Source organism: Pinus tabuliformis, chromosome 5_2 (genome assembly GCF_031772625.1).
Source record: "Pinus tabuliformis cultivar Carrire ecotype Pingquan chromosome 5_2, CPIR1, whole genome shotgun sequence".
NCBI lineage: Eukaryota > Viridiplantae > Streptophyta > Pinopsida > Pinales > Pinaceae > Pinus > Pinus tabuliformis.
The window spans coordinates 1020634089-1020654922 of record NC_142306.1 but is presented as its reverse complement, the minus strand read 5'-3'; positions in this window follow the sequence as shown (position 1 = coordinate 1020654922).

The following is a 20834-nucleotide window of genomic DNA, read 5'->3' as shown; positions in this document are numbered from 1 at the left end:
CTTCCTCCTTCAAAACAAGAAAGAATAGAGCTGCCCGTAGATGTTTGCATTGGAAATTTGCAGTTGGAGGTCTATGTTGAGGAATTAGGGCAGCAAACAGAGTCTGGTTTCTTTGATCCTATTGCAACATACATGGAAAAAAATTTCAGTTTGAATGATAGGTCAAATTGTCTTTTACACAACCAGACTCGTTATGTGCATGTAGGGCTGCAAGCAATTGCATCTGTGATCTGGTTGAAGCACTCTCAAGCAACATTCTTCTCAGATTTACTTGATTGGTTGATATGGAATTACATAGTTACTTGATCTATCAATTTTGCAGCAAAGTAGGTTAGATTTGTACATAAATAAGCTACCCGAGGCAGCAATTCAATTTGCGGTATTTGTTTATGTACATGTTGCAGCATGTATATGTTTTTGGATTGGTATGAGTTCTTTTGGATTTGTATTTGTTTGACCATCCATGCCCAATGAAAGAGGCACTGTCCACTTTCCAGATATCTGTAGTTCTTGGCACCTCCAAGGAGCTACCATCCCCATTGGAGCTGATGTTAGTTCCAGGCTTCGCAGCCTGTCACCAGGGATCAACATGAGCTCTTATTATGTCTGGTTTTGTTATATGTTTTGCACATGATGTTTAGCACACAACATGTCACAATTGTTTCTATCAGAAAGATCTCGGAAAAATCTTTTCAATGGCATATCACACTCCCGTAACCGGTTCCTGGATTAGAAGAAATGAATGAGTGATTCTTGGTTATGCATGTTTTGAGGTCAGTTGCTGGACACAATGACAAGTTTAGTTCCAAATCAGTTTCTAAAAGAATGGTAAGGAATTTTTTAAAAGTGAGAGAGGGTTTTGTTCATCACATACCAGACAACAAAAACCTCCTTCCGTTTATGCACAGGTGCTACTATGTGGGAGATATACTGTGATATTTGGAGCTTATATTAAAACAAAGCAAATTTTTCATATTTTTTACTGTTTTAGTCATTTTAGTGCGGGACCATTTTACAGCAGATGGAAAGTAATTTTTCAAAACCCAAGGAGGTTTTTGTTAATCACGAGCCATATAACAAAAACCTCTTTCCGTTTATTCACAGGTGTCATGGATTGGGATGTGTGACTAGATCTTTACAGCTCATTTTCACAGAATTAAATTTTTAATGATTTTCTGTTTTAGAGATGATTTTGTGGAACAAATTGCGAGCTATTGGAAACGAATTTCCAAAATTTGAGAGATTTTTTTCTCCAGAACTATCTTATCTACAAAAACCTCTTTCAGTTTTGCAACAGGTGTTATGGTTTAGGAGATACGATTTCATCTTCAGCACCTATTTTCAGAAATTCGGCCCAAGTTTAATGTAACTAATTCTATTTTGAAGAAAATGGTTGAGCTCAATCCCTTAGTACAAGGATGAGAAAATGTATATATTCTATGAATTTCATAGTGTAGGGGTTGGATTTTGGTAGAGGGTTGGACTCTTGGGAAGATTTTGGCACTCTATTGTACATATTTTTCATATTTTGGCTAAGGAAAGATCAGAGATTTTGCAGCACTTGTTGGGATTCTTGTGGCTTTCAGTTCTTGATGGTGTTTTTTCTCAGTTATTGTAAGTTTATTCATGTTTACATGTATGCCATTCCTTCTTATGCTTCTGAAACTAAATGAATGAGTAAATGAGGTTGAATTCATTGTTCACAGTGCTCTTCCTTTAAATTTGTTTAGTTTTACATGTTTTCGCCAGTTTGGAGAGGATCCATGTTCTCCTTTGCCCTCTTCAGCTCCTTGTCATTCTGATCCTTCCATACACTTGATCAAAGGGATCAAGACTATTGCCTACCTTGCCCCAACTCGAATTCTGCAAAGATCTGACCTTAATCCCCGCACCCAAAATTGGTTTTCCCATTTCTTCAACAAAAAACTCAAAAATTTAAATCAAAGCTTCCTATCTCTTTACTAGCCTAAAATTAGTATTAATTTTGAGTCATCTCAGCCCCTTGAAGATCTTTTGTCGAGATAGACCTGGAGAGAGCCCTCTCCTGTCCTCGTAGGGCTAGCTACGAGGCTAAGCTTGGTTTGATGTGGCCTTGAGTTTTGCCTTCCTCAGCCTGAGGTAGATTTGAGTGCTAACACATCTGTTAATGTATTCAAATTGTGTGGAATATGTTGATATGTGATAAAATCAAATTTATTTCCATTAATCAAACACATAGATACATATACAATATCTGTGGATTTCTTACTGAATAATGATTGTTTAACTATAACACAATGAGTTGCGAATCTAACATGACAACTAAATCTCTAATGCCAAGAGAAATTTCTTTTGACAATAGTTCAATGATTGCATTGTATTAAGCAATATTGTTAGTTGTGTTAGTGTCAGTCTTCTTTTCCTATCACCAATAATCAAATGTGATTTTATCAAGCTTGTCAGGGGTCTCAAAATCAAATTTTACCATGTCACTAGGTTTACAGAGTAAAATTTGGTTACTGGTTAGTTGGTCTAGGAATGAGTTCAGTCTTTTGGGAAAGTCACTTATGCTGGTCACCTATCTCATTCACATGAAGGTGTCATAATAAAATAAATTTCTCCTCATATCAGTCATCATCATCATTCCATTCAGTTTCAGGTTTTTCATTAGGTCATTAGGGTTTTCAAGGTCCATTATTACCATGTGTAAATCCAACATTGAATAAAGCATGACAAGTAGCTCTTTGACATTAACTTGTTGAGTTTTCACAAGTTCATCATGATTTCAGTTTGAAAGGCTCCAGAAGAAGAAGTTCCAGTGCTCACAAAGTGAAAATATAGCCCAGGTTTCAGCCTTCTAAGGTGACATTGTTTTCAAAAGTGAAAAATCAGTTTTTCAAAGGTTTGTTGGTCCCATTTCTTTTCAAAAAGGAAATTAATTTTCCTATATAAAATAAAAAACCCCAAACTCATCTTACTTGCCTCTCATTCATTATTGTGCATCGAGCTCTCCCTTCCATTAGAGAGAAAACTCGATTTCCTAGGCAAATTTTGAAAAACATTTTTGGCGCTGCGCTTAGAGACACTGCGCTATGCTTGGGAGGTCGGTGCTGCGGTCAAGAACACTACGCTGCGCTTGGGCCAAAGTAGCTCAAATTTGCTCGAAACTCACCCAAATTGGATTTCTAAGATTTCTCATCCTTTTTCTTACAATCTTAAGCTCATCTATAAGTAAGTACATCACCTTACTCACCGTTTTATTTTGCAAGATGAATTCAAAGCTAAGATTTCTTCATTAGGGTTTCTAGTGAATTTGCCATGAAATGATGATAGGGTTGATGATGGTCATTTAGTTTTCATGATTTTAAACATGTAAAACCTCATCCTACACCTCTACACATGTTTAATATGCTACATGAACCACTGAACCAACTTCAAAACATTAAATTACTTCACTAAAAATGAAACCCTAGCTCATTCCTATGGGATTTGGACAGTTTTCCTAGAAACTCTATTTTCCCCTTCCACAAATACATCATTCCTTCATTTCACTTCCTTTCATCTTCATAAGCTATTCATAGTTCATATTCACCTCCTAAAAATTCCCCTTTCCATTTTTCAACTCCACCTACCCTTCATTTCATTTTTCACTCATCCCTCACTATTTTTTCTCATTTTCCTGCTGCTAGGGTTTCTGTCACCATGGAAGGAGACTCTTCACCAAAGAGGAAGAAACATCACAAGGGAGGAAAAATTCTTAGATATGAACCCTCAAACTGCAATGAGATCAATTCATCACCCTTTATCAAATAGTGCTTTGAAGATGTGAATTGCTTAGATTTTTGCAAAAGGGTGTGTGAAGTGGGTTTCCATGAGCAGTTGATAGATTGGGTTGCTACTCATTTGAAAGGAGAAAGTGCCATTATTGTTGGTGTTGACTTCACATTTTTAGTGGCCTCTATTTCACTTGCTACAAGGCTACCAAATCATGGTGAATATTTCTTCAAGGGGTGTGACGTAGGTAAGTTCCCTCTATGGACAGAGGCAACCCCTCTAGCCCTAGAGTGGGTCTAGTCACTACAAGACAATACCAAAGAAAATTTCCTTAGAAAGTTCGTGTGATGAAGGCCTACCTTTAGTCTGTCGTTCAATGAAGTCCTCGTCGTGTTGCTCCAGCCTTCATTCTTCTAATCACTTGTACGTAAAAACAACATGTAGAGAAACACCACAAACGTAATAGGAAACAACCAAACAATCTACTTGAAGAGTCAAGGAACCTCAAGATATCGACATACAATTTCAACGTGATATAGGAAACAAGCTATTGATTTGTATTAATATAAATCAAAGTAAAACTTACAACCAAACTTTGACATTGTAAGTCTCCTCAAGGGGTCCCGTTAGTATGTCTCTGTAAGCATTTACTTGTGAACCATATCCCAAGGGAACAAATAACTCTCTCTTTGGTTCAAAAGGTTGATGCTAGAAATTTCTTGAGCCAACTCTACTCAAACGTATCTCAAGCCAAAATACATGTGAGGCTACTTCCACACTCCAAAAACACTCTCTACCTCTACTCCTCTCTTAGAAACCTGAAGCTATCAAATTACATCTAGCTATCATCTAGTTACATCCAAGCTATCTGATCTCATTCATGGAGGAGACATTTATAGGAGGGAGAGGTTCCATAAGAGATGGGAGGAAGAGCTTATCTCTTAGGGAAGTTGCACAAAATGTGGATCAATTATCCAAGAAGAGAGAGGTGAGCTCAACTGACCCAATAACCAGCCCTAAGACTACCCATGAAGCAATTTCATCTCGAAGTTTCGAAGTTTCGTGGGTGAAACACAGGGACAGAGTGAATACTTTGCTAGGGCTAGTGTTAACTTGACCATATTCGTGGGAGGGATAACTTCTGACTCGCGACGACCTGCAAACTTAGGCAAAAAGGGGTCTGCTTCAGTGATAGTGAACTGAGACATTCTTCCTGAGATTACAAGGAAGGTTTTGACACATCATTGGCAACATGACACGGAATAGATGTCAGCAGCATGGACCAGTACTATCCAAGATCAGGGAATGTAGAGTTGGTGACAAATTACTGTGTAATAGATGCCACCTAAAGCATGAAGGCCGGGAGAGTGGGAGGGGTGAAATGCTTATGAATCCATAACTAAAATACAACATCATCGCGGAGAACCTACACATGCAAGTACAACTGATATCTCTGATACATGAGTACATAATGAAAGGACATACATGTTCATAAGGCATGGGCGTAGCCATCCAGAACATAAACATAAATGAGCTGTGGTATGGATGCAACCATCCAATCAGAAAGAACACAACGAAGACTCAGGTATGGTCATAGCCATCCAATCAAAAGAGTCATGTATTTTTTGTATTTTTATTGAGTCCGAAAAAGTATAAAATATAATTCGCAAGTTCATCACCAGAGTTCATGGGAACCTGTCGCTGCACAAAAACAAGTGTAAGATCCATTTTTTATATATAAAAAAAACATGAAATATTCAAAAATAGATTAAAAAAACCCTAATTTGATAAAAAGGCCTATAAAAGAGTCATTAGGTAAAAGAGAAATTACTTTTCATTATTTTACCTTAGAGTGCCAAATTTACCCTTGCGCATTCAAAATTTCAACAGTCGACCTGGAGGAAGATCAACACCTTGTCAACAAATTCGTCCGGTCCAAGTAGGAACTACTCATTTTCCTGCATATTTAGATAGATAATGACTTCTTTTTCATGATATGGGCTGCCACTGAAGAAGGTTTTAGGGTGAACATATTCGCGGTGGTTGTCGCAAGTTGCCAACTCGGGACCGCGACGACCCAAAATTTTCCACGGGGAGAAAACGGGGTCTTCGCGACTGTACATGGAAAATTCATGAAGATCTTGATTTTCCTTAATGGAATATTTTGGCTCGGTGCACCTGTTAGAAAAACAGGCCCGTCGAGCGCCGATCCTCAATATTTCTCAAAAGCTAAGCAATTTCAATGGAATTTAAGCACAAGTGGAGTACTTATAATCATCATGTGTGTATGCAGGAAGAAAACATGGTGATTGAGTGGAAGGAACAAGAGCACAGTGGCGATGATGAATTAGCCATGGGAGACCAAAACTACCTCGACGTGCTCCGAAATTGCGGTCTACTAAAATTCTTCATTGTGCCCTATCTGAGGGCGCAACCAGACCTACTCCAATATCTAGTCAGAGCATGTGATTCGAATGAGGGAAAATTCAACATTCAGGGGCAAGAACTAGAAATTTAGGCAGCAGACATTTATTTCCTGAAAGGATTGTCACGCACGGGGAATGGCCTCGCATGACCGGGACTCGCATTATTGGAGAAACCATGGATATGCTTGTGGGCAAACTATGTCCAGAGGCAGAGAAATCAGATAATGGTGGAAAACTCAAGATTGCAACAGTTAGATACTTGTCTCTCTGAGTTCTCCTCTCTACCATCACTAGATCAGCTAACTCACAAACCCCACACGAGGCCACCAAAACCCAACTCTGGCTAGCATCCGACTGTATGGATCCCACTGTCTTCAAATGGGCTGAGGCTGTAGAAGATAAATTAAAACGGCAATTAACAAAGTGTCGACGGGGGGATGTTAAATAGTTTTGGTATGGGTCTATCCTTGTATCATTTATCCTTGAGCATCTTCCTATCTTCTAGAGACAGGAAGAAGTTGTGGCATGGCTAACTCCGTGGGAGCCACGGATGAATCGGTGGGTAATGTTGATTCCCTGAGGAGGCGGGGGCCAACATATGTCATCAGGACCCGAGTTTTTCTAATTGTTGGATTGCCAACTAATTGTTGTCAAAGACTGGCCATATGCAGGGATAGATTTCAGGGGTGATCTAGATTTAGTACTCCCCCTTGGGGAACACTGGGATAACAGAGGTAACAAATTTTGATTTTTTACAAATTTTGTAAATTTTATCATTTTTCACATATGTTCTGATCACTATGTTTCAATATTGCAGATGTTGGGCCGAAAAGACTAGCGGGCTTGTCTCCGATTGCTCAGAGAGTTGAGCGAGAGTTCGAGATTCCTCCCCCTGGTGGAGATGTAGAGGATGAGATTGCTTGTGACCTGGAGGGGTTAACAAAGGGGATCCCTGACTATACGAGATTCGAGGATGTCCCTCGACAGTACCAATGACACACAGCAGGGGTGTTGGGCAGGATTCACTGACTACTCAGACGTGTCATCCGAGCAGTCGTGTGCTATAGAGAGCACCACACAGATTAGACTCCTAGGTTTAATTTCTGCAATTTTGAAAGACATGTTGTCTTGCAATGTAACCCGAACATATATTTTTTGAGCACTGCGATGTGCAACACTTGATATATATATATATATATATATATATATGTTTTTTTGTATTGACTTATTATGTCTTTAATGATTTACTCTTATAAATGTCACAAATGTCTATCTAGTACATGATTTGCCAATGCATCAATTAATGTATTTAGTCTTCTAGGAATGTGTCGATATGTAATATAATCAAAATTCCTTTCCAGTAAACGAACACGTAAATACAACCTTAAAATTTGAGGGTTTCTGACGGAATAACACCCGTTGAGTTGAAGAAAAACAAGCTGTGAATCTAGATTCACGAACAATGCGCCAATATTGAGGGCAACAGCCTCAGTCAGTGATTCAATGACTGCACTATATTCAGCAACATTGTTTATAGTTGTCGGGCATGGGATCACTCACAGTAGGTTTTGGGGCTTAAAGAGAAGTTACTCTGTGCATTTGTTCTTGAGTCTATCTTTTGATGTTGTGCATTAATTTTACTCTATTTATTTACTGCACGCACTTGATGAATACTTGTGTGAATGCTTATATGTGAATTTAATCTAAGTAATCAGCTAACAGAGACTAATCAAGGAAGACTTAGGTAAATAACACAAGTCGCACTGCGGCTAGAACTGTGCAAAGACAACATCACGGGGCGTGCAGTACCCGTAGGTGCGTGTAGTGCAGTAAGTGCGAAGGTTGGATGGCATACCAATCACCTCATATCAGACATCCCCAGGTTGCGGAAACCTAGTTCCAGCACCCTCCCATACTACTTCAGGTGAGACCTCAGTCCATGCTCTGTGGACTGTTGCCGAAACGGCTAGTAGTATCTGGATTTGCTTAGCTAAATCACTTCCGAACCTAGGTCAGGCCCCACTAAGACAACAAATGGTTTCGTTACCAGGACCAAGATATACATAAGGGATGTCTGATGTCATGCCACTAGAACCCCACAAAGAAGGAAATTGAAGAATGGTTGGACAAGAATATTAACAAGTTCGCGGCATAGGAAAACAAAAATCCGTGGGTATCTAAGGAACAATGGTTGGATTGCTATTTGTACACTGAAATCCATGAGATTTTCTTTACATCCTTTTCGTCAGAGTTGTATGAGTGGATCGCGAAGTTATCAGACAGCCAAGGAAGGTGTAGGCTTGACAAACCACTAGTGTGGACTCTGGAACTAGTGCGCAAACTAGAAGCATCCGAAAATAAGATCACACGAGCTATGGACCATTGGCTCGACCAGATAATAGGGGGATTTATCATTGAGTTTGTGGTAGACACGAACGTGAGCTACAACGAAGCAGAATGACGCTTTCTTAAAGGACCGTGAGGTAAGTATATTAAGTCTTTGAATACTTGGATTAAGATGCTATTGTGTGAAAAAAGGGTCATGTGAATGCATTAATGTTTGGGACTACGTAGAGTGGAAAGATCTACAATAGTAATGAAGAATTAGAAAACAGTCCCTTAATTTCACCCTCATGAGAGAGTGAGGAAGAGCTCATGAAGGTCTCTCCGAGAAGCATGGTTAGTTTGATAAGGCAACACATTCCGCAGTTACCACTTCCACCCACACCACCACCTACTTCACCTCCCTCACCTCCATCGTCACCCACTCCACCTCCACCACCTCCATAGTTCAGTATGGTGAGCATGATCAAACTACAAGTATTCAAAGGAGTAGGGAGTGAAGATCCAGACCAATTCTGGTTCGTGGTAATAGCAATATGGGAAGCCCAAGTTGTTACGGACGACAATATTAAGAAGGCTACATTGGTGAGCGCACTGCAGGATCACGCGTTAACATGGTATATCAAGAATTCTAATAACCACCCAAACGTCGGGATAGCAGAGATCCAAAACGTTTTGAATAGGGAATTTAGCAGACCAAAGTCAGAAACACAATCGATCATCAGGTTTAAAGAGATCTTGATGCTCTTAGGCAAGATTCCCTGGGATCTGGATCAACGGCTGTAGAGTATGATTTGTGAAGCCAATATGATGTTGACAGATGGACAGCATCGTGCATGGTTTGTAGCATCTCTGACACCGCACTTGAGGACGGCGTTGTCACAGCAGAAACTTTCCACCCAGGCCAAAGCATTGGAAATGGTAATGAGATTGCATGAGACCCCAATACAAGACCATGGGTTGGGAGTTCAACAAATCCACGCGCAACTACAGAATCTATGTTTGGAAATGCAAATCTTGAAGCAGGATAGGGCATCGCGGCCAGAGGCGCGCAAGGAAGTATCCTACATAAAATTCAAGGGCCAGGGCCACAACAAAGATCATTGTCTAGTGTTCACAAACTGCTTAGCAGGAGGAGGGCTAATGCCATTGATACCAGAGGCACAGGTAGGGCCGAGTGCGGCACCCACTTTATGGTGTGCGATCTGTCAGATAGGAGGGAAACACATGACAAATAATTTTCATTTGTTGTAGAAGTATACACAGACACCCCAGCAATTGTTTTGTAATTTCTTCAAGTCCGTAGGCCACGATGAGTGCACTTGCCACGGTTACGAGCTAATGATGGATCAAACCTGAGCCTATAGGATGCAGACCGAAATACAAGCCCTTGACCCAGATGCGGGAATGGCGTGCACTGGATTTCAACGGCGAGGTAGACGAAGAGGGGGAATGGGACCAGGAAGAGGTTGCAGAAAGTTAATTTGTTACAATTGTGGAGGACCAGGGCACTATGCCCGTGATGGTACCAACCCCACGAGGATATCCTGTACGTATTGTGCTCAGTTTTATCATGAAACAATAGACTGTCCTACATTGATCACAAAGATGGACGAAAAATGGGTATTCCAGCCTCCCCCCACTCAGAATATACAAATGATGAGATCTGAGCCATGCAAAGAAGAACCGAATGTAAACATGATGCTGAGAAGCGGTACGGCCATGGGAGAAGATACGGGGAAACAGCCAGCGGAAAGTACATGGGTTCACAAGGCTCCTACAAAGGAACCCGAGTTTGACTTAGAATGTGCAAAGGAGACATTCATGGAAGCTAAGAAGAGCTTCGTGGAGGCCTCCACTTCAGGCAGTAAGGATCAACCGGAGCCAGGAATGGATCCTTCAATGCTCACTAACTTTCTGGAGACATGCATGAAACTGCTGCGTGACAAAAAAGTGGTTAAAGGACTAGAAGAGCTTATCACCAGGTGTGCGGGGGTAGGAGAACCATGTGTAGTCAGGAAATTTGAAAAGCATTCACTGCGCACTAGAAGGGAAATGAGGTTGACTACGCAGATTGGTGGGTATGAAATGGATCAAGTGATCCTAGATCTGGTTTCGGACATGAATGTATTACCAAAGCAAACATCGGAACACATGCACAGGCACATGTTACAATGGTCCCCTATTCAATTACGAATGGAAAACCAAGAGAAGATTTTTCCCATGGGGAGGTTGCAAGGGGTAATAGTTGATATTGAAGGCGCGAGCGCGCAGGCGAATTTTGAAGTAATAGAGATTTTTGATGACAGCAATCCCTATCCTACATTGTTAGGAATAGATTGGGCCACTGATATGAATAGAGTCGTCAACTTGAAGAAGCACAAAATGATCTTCGAGAAAAAGTCACTACGCGTAGTAGTCCCACTGGACCCAGCTAAAGGAGCGTGCTACACTAAACCAGTGCATGACGATGAAAGCAACGATGATCTTAATTGTATTTACAAGATAATTGTACGAGACTAGGAATGGGTGAATCCGATTGCAGATGGGAGAATCTCATGGGAGCGTGAAAGCTCCTACACTTCGGATTCAGACGAAGAAGTGGAGTAATGGTAGAATCGTTTGCACGAAGTGACAATGCTAAACTGCAACATGATGGTTAGATCACTGTCTTGCATGACTATAGAGGCAAGAGAGCTACCAACGTATGATGGATTGATAGCAGTTGACGAATTCCTGAGCAAATTCGAAAGCGTGGTACTCGAATAGTAGCGGTTTGATGCATTGAAGTGGGCACTGTGCGCAACACCCGTGTGATAGTGGGGTACACATCAAGGAAACCTTGAGGATTGGCATGAATGTAGAAGGATGATGTGCCTATGGTTTGGAAGCCCCCAGCTTCGAATGAGAGTCGGGCAGTGAGGATAGAGCAACTTGTGTTCCCACCTATGTCGATGGGTACAGATGTGTGTTGTGCAACCCACTCAAGCACACCCCAAACTAAGGATCAAAAGTTGGAACAGGACGCAACAACAGGAAAGATGATGCACACCACAAACATTCCATGTGGAAGCATTCAATAAGGTATGTAGAGTCCTGAACAAGGTTCACCAGGCGAAACAAACAGATTAGGACATCCGTGTGCCAGCAATTCGATGGGCTTACAGGGCCATGTGGAAAAACCTGAGCGCAGAGATGATTCCGAAGTTGGGGAGCAGAGTCGAGACCATAGTTTTGGAGGAAAGGAATCCTCACGCAATATCTCCCACAGTTGGGACAGTATGCGAGGATCAGGGTGAAGGAATTATGCAACTACTTGAGGATGAACATATGCATATTCAGGAAGCCCTTAGGTGAGGGAACCTTAAACTTCACGAACTCGAAGAAGATCGGGTACGACTGAGGAAGAAAAGCATGTTGATGGACGCAGAGATCAAAAAACTAGAAAATGAAATTTTTGCAAGCATGTCGCGTCGATAAACTAAGAATGACAGGACAAGATATGGGCAACCATACTACTACATTAGAAGATTGTCGTCAAGCATTTGTGACTCTGCTACAATGGCTGCGACTACACCTTACTAGACAAAGTAACCATGGGAGCGTACCACATAAGGAAGAATGCGCGGTGCTGACTGTTGCAAGGGTAATTGAGGAGTGCCTGCAGACTAGGCTGGAAGGTAAATTGAAGCCTCACACAAGTGGTGTGACCACCTGACTATCTGTAGGGAGCATAGTCTCAGTGCTCCAAGCAGTTGAAAGAGAGCGCAGGACTATAAATGAGTCTATGAGGGAGCTGCGCGATAAGGAGGTTGCGCGTAGGATCGGCATGTCACAAGGGTCGTGCCCACGCAGAGGGGGCTACGCTGTCGTGCGTGATCTGAAAATGGGGCACTAAAGGCTTCTTGTCTAACTTACATGAACCTCTCCCACTCCAAAGCTTATATATATATATATTCCCAAGATCTAGTGATTAACCAATTGCAGAATTAAAAGTGCTTGAAAATAGGTGTATGCTTATGTTTGCCTTTAACTGTTAAGTACTTTGAGTTCTGTTGCTTATGCTGATATTTAAATACATGTGATAGTAAATAATGCAGCAAATAAACAAACACACATAACAACAATATTAATATGGAGTTCACCCAAAACTCTTTGGCTACATCTCCTTGAGCTCTAGTCAACTCGACTAGGCTCTCTGGGATTATGGCATAAGTTATTTTAAAAGCTTCATGCTCAACTGCATTGGATTACACAGAAACAATGGGCTTGGAACACCATCTTATCCCTGGCTCTGAAGCTCTCACGATTTCTGGCTTTGGCTCTAGCTCTAGCTCTAGCTCTCACTCTGGCTCTCGGCTTTGGCTCTAGCTCTAGCTCTTGGCTCTGGCTCTTGGCTCTGGCTCTTGGCTCTGGCTCTTGGCTCTAGCTCTGGCTATTGGCTTTGGCTCTGGCTCCTCGGCTCTGGCTCTGGCTCTTCAGCTCTGAGTTCCTCTCGGCCTCTACGTGCCTCTGTAGTTTGCTTGACCACCAAGTGACTCTCAGCAACCTTCCAGTGACCTTCAGCAACTTTCCGCTACTGTCAATTTAGCTCTCTAGTTCACTAGACCTCCAAGTGACTCCCAAACTCTCTGCACTACCTCTCAATCGTGCTCTCTGGCTTTTGTGAGGCATCCTTCCAGCTCTACGGCTTCCTATCTGTTTCTCCGTGTGTAATCATTCCTCTGTCTCTTCAGCTGGCTCTCTGGCTTCTAGCTCTGTGGCTCTACATGTTACAAATGCATGATTGGTACAAAATGCCCACTTGCAGTGTGGCACTATGATCAGGGGTTGTTACAAAGGAATCGGGGTCTTCCTTCAGGCAAAAACCTGAAAATGGAACAAAATTCTAATACACATAGATTTATCGAAAATACACTATCAGACGCAAAATCCTAGACTTCAAATTCTATGAAATCGTGCTCATAATCCCTATTGGGTCTGCCCTTTTATGGCTATTTCAAGCCCACCGTTGATCTGTGTGATCTCCAATCCAATGGTTGACAACCATTTCAGGTGGTTTATATTTGCAAAGATTACCTGCCTGAAAAGGCGGTTTTCTCTCTCCTGCACCATGCCACGTGTCGGCCAGTGTATGGGATCGGGTTGAGCTCGTCCAATACCACTTATCACCTAAGGTCCACCCAAAATCCCGCTTACCACAAAAATCAAACACATAAGGCCACATCTATAAATCTTTTGGGTTTGGATTTATCACTTCGGGTCATTTCGTTTTGTATTTCAGTCTTATAACGGAAATGCGCTAGTACATAGAAAAGCCCAACAAATCCTTTTATCGAAACTCGAAATTTATAGAATCGCGTCCATAATCCCATCAGGTCCGCCTTCCTATTGAAAATTGCAAGTCGCATGGTGAAATGGCAAAAAACCCATTTACACAGGAAATACATTGAAAATATGAATTTCTGGATTTCGAATATTATGAAATTGGGTCTATAATTCCATCGGGTCCGGCCCTTATCGCTTATCGCATGTCGCACTGTCAATGGCCCTTTATATCGGGGATCGCCGATTGCCGATCACCGATATCAGCATATCGTTATCGGCCCCGTCGCTATATTTCATATCACAATCACAATTTCCTTGGTGGTCTTTCCATATGTCATGGACCACACCAATGCCGATCCGCTAATCCGCCGATTGCCGATATCTCCGATCATCGCTATCGGCCCCAATCACAAATCGCAATCGGCATATCGCAGTGCCTGTGGTCCCAATCTTTCATGCGGGCCTCTCTTTGATGCAATAAGTCAGAGGTCGCAGTCGGGGGCGTCCTTCTACCTTTGCCTTAAGTCCACCCCTTTGCACATTTGTGATGTGATTTCCTTAAGGAGCCTTTTATGCCATTTTTAGAAGAAATGCCTCCTTTTTCAAAGGACAAAGGCAATCTTCTTTATGCGATAACTTCTTCACCCAAAATCTATTTCAGGCCATTCAAATTGTAGTAGATTCATAATGAAAAGATCTACACAATGGGACTATTTACAAGAGCATACATTGACTTTCATTTTCCTCTGTAAGGAACACTTTAGACTCAAAATTCTATTCTAGATCCATTTTGGATCACACCTTCCCACTAAAAGAACTTTTGGTCTCCAAAAGACTGATAGAGTAACAACACCCTCTTCAACCTCCATACACTTGTCTTGCATAGTGCCTCTGAACCAAAGCCTTTGACCACTCTCCTTCTTGGATGTGTTGGTCCTCCTGGGAAGAACTGTCTTCCTCCTTGAATTCCTGCTGAGAAGGTTACAGAAGGTAGTTTGAAATTCTCTTCCTTGATCATTGATCCAAGGTGTCTCAAACAAATGTGAAGTTACATCTGCTTCACAAAATTTTCATTTGTACCTGCTTGACATGCTGTCAACAACAACTGTTAACAACAACAGAAATAAAAGCAACAACTAGATGGCCTAAACTCCTGCTTCAACAAAAGAAACAGATTTTCACATCTTGTGAACACCTCCATGTCTTATGTCTGCATACAAATGATGGACTAGATAACAAGCCCACAAGACATGCCTTTAAAACAATGACCCTTCAAGTCAAGCATGTATTTTCATCTTTTCTACATGCTTTTCCAAAGATGAGACACTTCATCATTATCTCCATCTTGGAGACCAAATCAACCTTTCTCAAGTCAATATTACATTACATGCATGTTTACAACAAAGTAATCAACCCTTCAAGTTAATCACACATACATGTTTAAATACAAGGAAATCATCAACATCCCTGTGTTCATGCGTATCAAGCTTATGCATGCATTTCATCCTTTAACTCTCACTTAAGTACACTGTACTTTTGAAGCTGAAATGAATATAATGTTGCAGTAACAAAGTGAGTCTCCTACTCAACTTTTCCATTCACTTTCTTGGTAAAATCCTGCAACTTGCATTCAATTAACAAAGAAATTCAAACAAATGCATCAAATCAAAAGACATAAAATCTTTAATTGGATAAGAACTCTAACCACCTCTTACCAATCCATTTCAAAGGTGATACCTTTGTCTGCACATCAACATCAACACGTGAATCATCCCGAAACACATCAATCATGGAAACCTCCTTTCCATTCTTGCCATTTTCTCTTTCCACCTTCTTCAACTTTTGTGGAAGCATTGTTGGATTCAGAGTCCAACACTTTTTGGCAATGTGTCCTTGCTTATGGAAGTAAGTGCAACACATGTGCATCCTCTTGACAACATGATTTGTCTTGTCCAATGGACCTTTGGCTTCTTGCTTCCTTTCCTTCAAAAGTTTCCTGTATGTGGCCATTCTCTTCCAACATCTAGAAACATTATGGTTATCCAAACCACAAAAGGAACATGCAATTATTTTCCCATGCTTATATGGAAATTTATCATGCTTTACATAATCAAAAGGAATATGATAAGAACCAGATTTATACCTTTCTCTTTCACCTTTATTGCCTTCTTGAGGAGGTGAATTGAATGAAGAAGTTGCTCCATTTGGAACACCATCAATCTCTTCAAGGCTTTCAGAGTTTCCACAACTCTCTGGTTCAACTGTATGCTAATATACACCTTCTTTCTGCAAGGTATGCTTCACTCCATTGCATTCCCCAAGAATACAATCTTCACAATCTTGAGGTAGAAGACCTGAAATGAAACTCCTTCTTGGAGTTGTTTCAATTGTCTTCATGGCAGCCTTGGAACCTTCTCCATATGCTTGTCCATACCCAATACCTAAATACTTAGGCCTTTCCTCAACTATTATTGGCTCAACAATACCTTGTGCATGTTTGCCCAAGCCTTTTCCTTCATAGCCCATCTTTGACATTAACCTAGAACTTATGCCTCAGGTATGTTTTTCATAAGAACCAATATAAGCATTCTTAGAAGAATTTGAAGACAAACAAGCATTGTTTACCTCTTCTTCAAGCTGATACTTGACTAAGGCTTCTTTGGAAACAAAGAATTGTGTCTCCAACTCATGCATCCTTTTCAGGTTCATATTTGCAATATGAAGTTGCCTCTCCATTTCCTATAATTTGTCAGAAAGCAACTGCTTCTCTTCCTCCACGGAATTCAACTACTCTCTAAGTATGCTTCTCTTCCTTCCATCCTCATACATTTCTCTCACCTTGTCCATCATGATGAACAAGTCTTGCTTCATGTCTTCATCAAAGAATCTTGTGAATAAAGAAGATTTTGAGGACTCACTTGTAGAAGTTGTCATTATGCCAATATATATATATATATATATATATATATATATATATATATATATATATATATTCTCACAATCTAGTGATTAACCAATTGCGGAATTAAAATTGCTTGAAAATAGGTGCATGCTTATGTTTTCCTTTAACTGTTAAGTACTTTGAGTTTTGTTGCTCATGCTGATATTTAAATACATGTGACAGTAAATAATGCAGCAAATAAATAAACACACATAACAGCGATATTAATATGGAGTTCACCCAAAACTCTTGGGCTACGTCTCCTTGAGCTCTAGTCAACTCAACTAGGCTCTCTACGATTATGGCACAAGTTCTTTTACAAGATTCACACTCAACTCCATTGTATTACGTAGAAACAATGGGCTTAGAACACCATCTTATCCCTGGCTCTGAAGCTCTCAAGCTTTCTGGCTCTGGCTATGGCACTGGCTCTGGTTTTGTCTCTGGCTCTTGGATTTGGCTCTGGCTCTTGGCTTTCACTATGGCTCTTCGGCTCTAGCTCTGGCTCTTCAGCTCTGAGCTTCTCTCGGCCTTTGCGTGCCTCTGTAGTTCACTTGACCTCCAAGCGACTCTCATCAACCTTCCAGCAACATTCAACAAATTTTTGTTGCTGTCAATTAAGCTCTCTGGTTCATTCGACCTCCAAGTGACTCAAACTCTCTGTGCTACCTCTCAATTGTTCTCTCTGGCTTTTGTGAGGCATCCTTCTAGCTCTATGACTTCCTATCTGTTTCTCCATGTGTAATCATTCCTCTGTCTCTTCAGCTAGCCCTCTGGCTTCTGGCTCTGTGGCTCTACGCGTTACAAATGCATCATTGCTACAAAACACTCACTTGAAGCGTGGCACAATGATCAGGGGCCATCACAAAGGAATCGGGGCCTTATTTCAGGCAAAAACCTGAAAATGGAACAAAATTCCAATACACAGAGATTTACCAGAAATACGCTATCGGACGCAAAATCCCGGACTTCAAATTCTATGAAGTTACGCTCGTAACCCCTATTGGGTCCACCCTTTTATGGCTATCACAAGCCCACCGTTGATCTACATGATCTCCGATCCAACGACTAACAGCCATTTCGGGTGGTTTATATGTGCAGAGATTACCCGCCTGAAAAGGCGATTTTCTCTCTCCTACGCCATGCCATGTGTCGGCCAGTGTATGGGATTGGGTGGATCCCATTCAATACCACTTACCGCCTGAGGCCCACCCAAAATCTCGCGTACCACGGAACTCAAACACATTAGGCCACATCTATAAATCTTTCGGGTCTGACTTTATCGCTTTAGGTCATTTCCTTTTGTATTTCGGTTTTATAATGGAAATGCGCTAATACACAGAAAAGCCCGACAAATCCTTTTATATTGGAACTCAAAATTTATAGAATCACATCCATAATCCCATCGGGTCTGCCTTCCTATCGCAAATCATAAGTTGCATGGCGAAATGGACAAAAACCCATTTACATGGGAAATACATTGAAAATCTGAATTTTCGGATTTCAAATATTATGAAATCGGGTTTATAATCCCATCGGGTCCAGCCCTTATCGCTTATCGCATGTCGCGCTGTCAATGGCCCTTTATATCAAGGATCACTGATTTTCGATCGCCAATATCGGCGTATCGCTATCAGCCCCATCGCTATATCACATATCGCAATCGCAACTGCCCTAGGGGTCTTTCCATATGCCATGTGTTGGAGAGGTAAATCCCCTCTACGGATAGAGGCGATCCCTACTAGCCCAGAACGGGTCTAGCAACAATCAGTCAATGCTACTACGCAAGTTCCTAATTGCAATTAAACAAGAGGTAAAGAACACCTACTTGGATTCCAGCGCTACTGTTTGATGAAGAGATGCCACCTTCACTCCTTCGCTCTAGCTGGTCACGATCCTCCGCGATCTCCGCGAATAGACACCTACACACACGAAGAGGGAACAAACACAAGCGTGAAATCTAATAAAAGCAACCATACATTAGTCAGAAAAGATGTAATTCACATTTAACCATTGCATAGACAAATGAGAATGGAACAATAATAGTAGTCATCTATTATTCATCAAGCAGAGAAGAGTACAACCAAATTTTCTGACGTCGGTAACCTTCTCAGGAGGGGCCAGTCAGCAAGTGTCTCAAGCATTCACCTTTGGAAATGATTCTCCCAAGACAAGAAACTATCTCTCTCACACAAGCAACACAACACAACCTTCCCTAAGCTATCATGCACTTCCACACTTATCACACCAACTACCTATAATAGCAGCAATCTGAGCACTATAAGCTCCACACAATCCAAGCTATTCAAAACTAGCTGCTCATGGTAATGGTGGAAGTTTATATAGGAGAAGGAGCCTCCTAAAAGGGTGGAAGGATGAGCTTATCCTTAAGGGAAGTGGTTGCAAAGGGTTGAACAGACATGCTATAGAAGGGAGTCGATACTCACAAGGCCAACAACCAAGTCTGGAGTTATCTGGAAGGCTGGCTGTTGGAACAAATTCGCCAAAACTGGATCAACGCGGGTGCATAACTGGTCTGGCGCGTTGACATCGCAAAGACATAAGGGAAAAGGCCGTGTCAGTGCGGGTAAGTACAAACAGGGGCTGCGCTAGTCATGAAATTCGATCAGCGCGGGAAAGTCGTGTGCTTCCGCGCTGGCAGCGCACGCGGTCTGTTATAAAGTGCCAGTCATCGCGGATATTTTAGAAACAGACGCGCTGATGAGGAAAACTTTGGAAAAGTGGGTTTTTGGCCAGTTCAGAAGGCATGAACTTGATTATTGTGAACTCCTGACACAGTAGGGTGACTGGCATGGAGACAGTGACAAATTACTGCGTAACAGATGCCCCCTAAAGCATGAAGACCGAGAGAGTGGGAGGGGTGAAATGCTTTACAACACTCGCCGAACTGGAACACCACCAGGAAGGACCGAATATCTCTGATAATCAAGTACATGCAGTCTAGGCATGGGCGCAGCCATCCGAAAGACATGCGAAAAGGTCTGTGGAATGGACGCAGCCACCCAACTAAAGAGACCAAAATAATGATAAGGTATGGTCGCAGCCATCCATGAAGACTCGAGTATGGGCGCAGCCATCCATCAATGAGTCATGTAATTATCATCCATAAAATCGCATCCTGGACCATAACGGACAGAGATCCAGGGTCTTGTGCTCCGTCCCGACCCGAACAAAGTACAAATCCAAGCATGTGAATACATGAGCTGAAGTCGAACATGCATGAACATCGTCTGATTACCAGTCAATGATGAGAACTGTTAACAGACGCGAGAGGTACCATCAATAATGGCAATGGTCCTCAAGGTACTATAGGTACAATCCGCGGCGTGTGAATCAATGAGCTGGTGTCGAACACCCACGGAATCATTTGATCGGAGGCCAATGATGTAAACCTCACGTCGAACACGAAGAACCTGCCATTGAGGCATGCAGGCTCTAAGGCACCTGAAGGGAGTCTCTAATTCACCTTCCTGGATAATGAGCTGAAGTCAACAGGAAGTGACCTTGATCGAAGGTGGGCCATAATGTTTCCCACATCATCGACACGAGACAGAGGTAAAATGATTTGTGTGAGATAGCAGATGAGGTTGTATTATTGCAGAGGTCAACTTCTCTTGAACATATCGGCGGCACTACAGTGGATTTGGCAGTATTTGACATCAAATGAGCAGAGGGTATGATGATGATGGCAATAAGAAAATGAGAGGCCAAATAGGATAACCCATACCCACGGAGGTCAGTTGTGAAACAAAATGAGAAATTCCCACCCGACACGAATGCAGACTAGTGCCATGTTCAAGAGCGACATACTGTCGACGCAACGATTGCAGTTCCATTTTCCCCACCATTTCTGGCAGGTACCCCGGTTATTTTTGGATGAGAAGCTTGACAGGGATAACATATGCTTGAAGAGTGTCATTTCGATGATGCCTGATGCCATCAAGTGTTTAACGAGCCTGACAAAGGAAAAACTCGGCGTCTTTTCTTGTTTAGAGAGTCTGAAAAGACAGCGGAAAAGAAGA